Source organism: Diadema setosum, chromosome 6 (genome assembly GCF_964275005.1).
Source record: "Diadema setosum chromosome 6, eeDiaSeto1, whole genome shotgun sequence".
Taxonomy (NCBI): Eukaryota; Metazoa; Echinodermata; class Echinoidea; order Diadematoida; family Diadematidae; genus Diadema; species Diadema setosum.
In genome coordinates this window covers 4797116-4803849 of record NC_092690.1, presented here as the reverse complement: position 1 = coordinate 4803849, position 6734 = coordinate 4797116, and positions in this window count along the sequence as shown.

Here is a 6734-nt window from a genome sequence, read left to right as displayed (position 1 = left end):
TTTTATCATGCATGATCAGGAGAGTGGGGCAGAAAAATAACACTGCAGCTATACACATGTTAAAGCAAGTGGAATTTCATTATACCAGCATTATTCAAAATAAACGTTAGGCTTATGAAGCAAATCAGATTCAAGTTAAGTCAGCAAATGAATGAAAAAAAAAAAAAAAAGAGAAGAGAAAAAGCTGATACAAATAAAGACAAGCATCGGTGATGAATGCAAATTGAACGCTGTATGGCCCGAACATGAACGAGCATCTGCACAAGAATAAATGAACAATCTGTGCTACACAGACATCAACTTGTCGTCAATAACGTTACAAGCAGAAGCAGGTAGTCAAAGAAAAAGGACCAAAAATGAGATGACGTGAATGAAACAAGATGTTAAAAGCTCCGACAGAACTGAAAACAGGCTTCCATGCATAATGCCATGGTAAATGCATAGTAACAGAACAGTGGGAGTCAAACTTTACAAATAAATAAACAAACAAACAAATATACATAACAAAACCAACAAAAGCAGAACAGAAACAAAACAACCAAAAACAAAGGAAAAAAAAAGAAAGAAGCAAATACAGTGTCCCCCTCTTAACAGGGATATTGATAACAAACGAGCAGATATTAAGACAGAAGTGCATTTTAGCTTCACAATATTGTTGCCTTTCATTGGTTAACCCGTTGAGGACGAGTCCCGAGTATACTCGGGCAGGTGTCTATGGGAAATGCGTGTTGAAGCGAAATCAGTCCGTCCTCAACAGGTTAATAGGAGACCACTGTATAAACTTCTACGGGGAGAAGGCAAATATATACACCAGGGTTCCAGGAAACACACTAACTTAACAAAGAAATCAAATGGACAAGGGTCTGTATAAAACCACTTGATAACCATGCTTGTTGTTCTCTGAATGTGTGTGAAGATTGGACAGTGCTTGCATACCTGCTTCAATTCTCTGATGCACAAACTTACAGGGCAGAATTGGCTGTTTCTATAGCACCCATTTGCAAACGCTCCCAATGCAACCTGCTCATGGCATATGAATGTAAAAGCTTGATAACTTTGGCAAACATCTTGTGCCCTGTTTTGTCTTTAACCCCAACTGTTAAATTTCCAGACTTTTAGTTTTCCAATGATTTTGTGACTTGATATGGTTCAGATGTTTCAAGAAGAAGAATTCTGAATTGGTCAATTGTTGCAGACATGTAATGTCAAATCTTCAACCTATGCCATACAGCAGACAGAACACACTGCCAGAGTTTGCAAAGGGGTGCTTGTTCTTTTTTTTTTTTTTTTTGTCTGGGAGGAAAGCCTGGCGTCACATAAAGGAAACACAGCAGGGCAGGTAATCCAACACTCATCTTCAAGTACATGTACTTTGAAGGGTCTTCCATAACATCAGGTAGGAAAAGAAAACATGACGGGTAACTTCTTTCTGTCCACTATGTTTGCATCTCACAAAGAATCATCCATGAATTAAAGGATGTGTTTTAACACAAACACACACTTACATGTACATCTATTCAAAGCATACTCACTTTACCTGTCACATACAGACTATAATCACCTGCATATGTACTAAGACTTTGTTGAGGGATTTATCAACTTCACAAAAAGTTAAGGATAAAAATAATAACATTCCTTCATTTTTCCCCATAAATTTATATAAAAGATTACTGTGGAGTCTCATAAGTACAGAGTGTAGGAGAAAGTGATACAAAGAAATATAAAAGTGTGCAGAAAGAGTGCAGAAAAGAGTATTCAGTATAGATATTTAAAGAAAACGTGCCAAATGGTGAACATAAACTATGAAAACAATAGAAGTGACAAAATCACAGATATTCCTTTGGTTAAAAAAAGAAGATGAAGTAAGTTTTAAGATGAGGATTGTATTGTTTTAGAGAGAAGCACTGTTTCAAACTACCAGGGTCCCGTTGCATAAAACTTTTTTAGCAACCTTAAAAAATTCAGGTTGGGACTTGCCCAACCTGAATTTTTTAAGGTTGCTAACTTAAGAATGTAAAATCCGTTGCATAAAAACTCTGGTTGGGAGCTTCCAACCGGAATTTTGTGATTTCAACCGGAAAAAAATCCGGTTGGAGTTTTATGCAACGGGCCCCAGGGGTTGATTCAAAAGATTCTGGATGAAAAATTGAAAGGGTGTCTGACTACTTGACTTTTAATAACACATGTTTTGAACTAGAGCAGGTCTGTGTCGGTGCGTGGCATTTGTGCCAAAGCTGATGCAATAACTTTGGAGCCAAACCTCTTCACATTTTTACCTCCGCCAAGGGAGATTATGTTTTCCTCGGCGTTTGTTCGTTTGTTGGTTTGTTCATGCGTGTGCAAAATAACTCAAAAAGTAGGGAACGGATTTGAATGAAACTTACAGGAAAAGTTGGAAATGACACAAGGAATAGATGATTAAATTTTGGTAGTGATCCCAAATTTTGTATGGATTTTATGAAGGATTTTCAATATTTTGGCAGGAAGGGTCACGCTGCACATTTTTTGAGATTTGCATGTACATGTATACGTGCACTAAAGCTCATGCTCTAGTTTCTGCTAGGGCGAGGTGTGCCGCGCAGCTAGAAGTTGATGATGTAACAAAAGGCTTCTATACTGGGAAATGGGGCAATTTTAAGCACGCATGTATACATGTACGTGCGGGTGATATCACTGATCTCTCTGGAAGAACAAGATCATCGGTGGAAAGTAGCTTCTTGGTGGAGGTCTCGGAGTGCCTCTCTATTTTTTATTGTGTGTGCGTGTGTGCGTGAATGTGTGAAGATAATCGTATCCATATGCTATTGGTGAAGAGTAGAATTCTTACACTACAATAATTGAAGTCATTGCCGTTGGAAAGCATACATTTGTACGTTTATCGTGAAAAATTTGTAAATAGACTTGGGATAGGTGCATATCAAAAGAAAAGTTTGCCACAAAATATTCTCTGTATTGATGTAGAATAATTGAGCACACAGTCTCAGAGATTATAGGGGTGGTAAAGTATTGGTGGAGGCGAGGATTGGGCTTGTAACTTTCTGCGTGATACTTGTACCAAGAAACCCCTTATGAACTAGTACAGAGCATACCATTCTAAGACAAAGTCCAAGTTTATTTAATGGAAATCTGTTTTAGAATGGCTGAAACATCCCAAAAAATGTAAAATAAAGTGATTGTAATAAAAGTTGGATCCAACCTTTTATAAGGATTTCTCTGTTTTGGGTATCTCAGCCATTTCAAACCAATTTTCATCAAATAAATGCTGAATTCCTCATGGAATTACATGTTCTTTCATATCTCACAGGAGGTTTCTCATTATCTTGTCCCAAAATGCTAGAAACCTGACATTAGGTTTCAACCAGAACTTAATGATCCCTTTGAAGTGCGGACCATCAACTGCTGGAAAATATTTATCCATCAAGGATAGCCAGAAGCGGTGTAAAATGCTGTGGATTTAATTTAGTTTGAAGGGCATTTGTGAACTTAATTATTCATTGCATTGCATTAGTGATCTGTTACACGTGTACAAGGTGTATGTCATGTTCGCAGACATGAATAGAATATCACAACATTTCCACACGTGTATGTGATTGTGCCGAGTGCATTGAATAGGAAAAATAAATGTTATGGTCCAGACAATTTGACGACAAAATATCATTTTATCAATGATTTTGGAAAGTTTTTCCAAATAATAATAATAATGATAATAAGAAGAAGAAGAAGAAGAAGAAAAAGAAAGAAAAAAGAAGATAGAGTAAATGATGAGGAACCATGTGCAGCTAGACACGGTAAGTAAGAAATACCAAATATATCGACCAACATGCACAGACTGTATGAAAGAAAAAGAAAAGACAGATCTGTTAGATTATTTCTCAAAGATATAACATTGCTGGGGCGACAAGACCTTGTATCTACAAAATGTGAAATGTTCAGGAGAGCAAAAAAACATGGCAGCCAAAGCACTGTATCAAACGGGAAAGCCTTTCCTTTGACATGCTGTGGTGGCTTTATTTTTGGGGTAAGACAGCTAGGCTTTGGACAGGACATCACTCTGCTGATTACCTCACCATTCATCCAAAAAAGTAATTTTCACCAAAATTTCAGATATGAGGTCATGTCGCCCCAGCGATGATATATATACTTTTTGAAAATCGAGCAACTGTCTATATTCCTACCTAAATTCAGGGATACAGAGAAAAAAAGGAGAATAATGCCTCCGGCACCACTTGGTGGCGGAGGCATAAAAACACAAGAAAGAAAGAGTGACTGAGAGAGAGGGGGAGAGAGAGAGAGGGGGAGAGAGAGAGAGGGAGGGAGGAGAAGGATGAGAAAAAAAAAATCAATTTTACTCAGCTTAGTCCAATTTATTCATATCTGTGTTTGAAATCCGAAGCTGTTTAGATTTTTTTTTTTTTTCCAAATAGTAAAAGTTCTGAATCAGAAAGTAAAATCTGCCAAATATATTATGCATACAAATGTAGACTCCAGGTTGAATGCATTAATAACAATTCAGAGTAAAGTTAAAATAAGGCTAAAGGTAAGAAAAAAAAAAGACTGACAACATAATTCTCACGCTGTATGAAAGTGTTTTTGTTTTGTTTCGTTTTCATGCTTTAGAATGTCACCATACAGCTATGTCAGCAGAATTTGACAATTTGTTAATCTGAACCACCCTGACGTTCTAAGTGTCTTTATGCATTGGTCTATTCGTATCCCCTGGATCCGACTCTGTCTTTTTCTACAAGTAACAGTACCTTTTGTCGAACTTCAATGTTTACTTTACGGGTGCACGTCACGAGACCGACACCCACGAGTCATACAGCCCATGAGTTAAACAGCTCATGAGTCATACAGCCCAAGAGTTCGACACTAAAGCTAACAAAGCCCACGAGACTGACACATTAAGCCCCGTGTTGTACAAGTATCTGTCAAACTTGTGGACTGTTTTTACCTAGTGTTGAACTCATGGGCTTTTTTTTGCCTAGTGTCGAACTCATGAGCTGTATGACTCGTGAGCTGTACGACTCATGGACCTGTTTTCAATGTCGAACTCGTGGTCTGTATGACTCGTGGGTGTCAGTCTAGTGGGATGACTCCTACTTTACATACAAGACGCAACATAACACACACACACGCACCTTTACACGGCTTACAGGACAAAGTCCCTTTTGGAAAGACGGTTTAATATGGACACAAATATTTGATTTCAAAGTTAGAGGAAAATCTATGGGGTACAACAAATATTTGTTTCCGTGGAACACACAAAGAATGAAATGACTGTCTGGCTATTAGCAGCAAACATTCATCACAGAGCATTATGGGTAGGAAAGAAGAAAAAAAGAGATTGATTTGCATGGGCACAAAGTACAATACAATGTAGACGTACACAAGAGTAACATGAGAACAAACACATGATGGAATTATTTGCAATAAAAAAAGATTAAAATGGATGTATTGCAGCACACTGTTAGATATATGAATTGCACAGAGTTCTAGCAGATACAATGTAAATACATACATGTACGACGCATATACTGTATATGCAAATCAAACAGTTCTGATGTCACATCACGTTAGCTACACTGAGCACATAAAAGAGAAATGAAGCCCAAATGTATAGATTAATAGTAAATGCAGCTATATTTAAGTAGAACTGTAGGTGAAGTTTGAGGACAGTCTGGACAACTTTCGTTGTTTCCTTGCGAAATTTCGGTTCTGCCATCGCTGGATGAGAAGAATACAATGGTTTGCGACATCACTCCAGGACGATACAAACACTTCACTGATCTATTCGTCTATTAAAATGTTGCTGCATTCACTCAAGCCACACATTTGGGTATCATCCCCCTTTAACTACAAATGTACTTGTGCGTAGATTTGGGGAAACCAATGGGGGGGGGGGCACAAAGAACAAGCACCATCAAACACGAAGTCATCATTAGAATGCTGCTCCTGTCCAATACTACTAAGGGTGTTTGCTAAGTTATAGAAAAGCAGGTACTTATTAGCCATGGTCACACTGGCAGAACATCGAGAAGTTTAAGAAGTTCGCTATGTTTAAGATCTCGAAGTTTTGCCAGTATGACTGCAAAATTCTCGTGAAACTACTTGAGAAACTTCCCACTGTAACTAGGGATGTTTGAATGAAACTTCGCAAAGTTTTTGTCATGTGATCACTTTCATCACCTGCTTGAAGCAACGATTGATGGTTTTTGGGCGGTGCCCTCAATGGGTTGCACCTGTGTGCATTGTTACATCACAATCATAGACATGTCAGACGGGGTACTCTTACTTTTTTCATGCCGCACACACTAATATAAATATATATATTATAATATATATATTATAATATATATATATATAAACACTATATAAATACATTACATTCTTTGCTTTTTATGTATAAGTATTTGAACAACTTACTTCCAAACATTTTTCACGATTTCTTTAAACTGAATTATACCGTTCATTCATATCCCACTCGTAATTCGCAAAATTTTCATTTAGTAAATCCCAGATTATTAATTGCACAAAAATCTATAAGACACAATGGACCAAATCTTTGGAATACACTCCCAGATTATGTTAAATCGTGTAAAACTTTATATTCTTTCAAGGCTAGATTGAAAACTACATTACTGTCAGATTACAATCTATGAATATAGCATTTGAATATATATATTTTTTTGTATGATCACATTTCTTTTCCTGTAAATTGGATTTAAAACTACAAT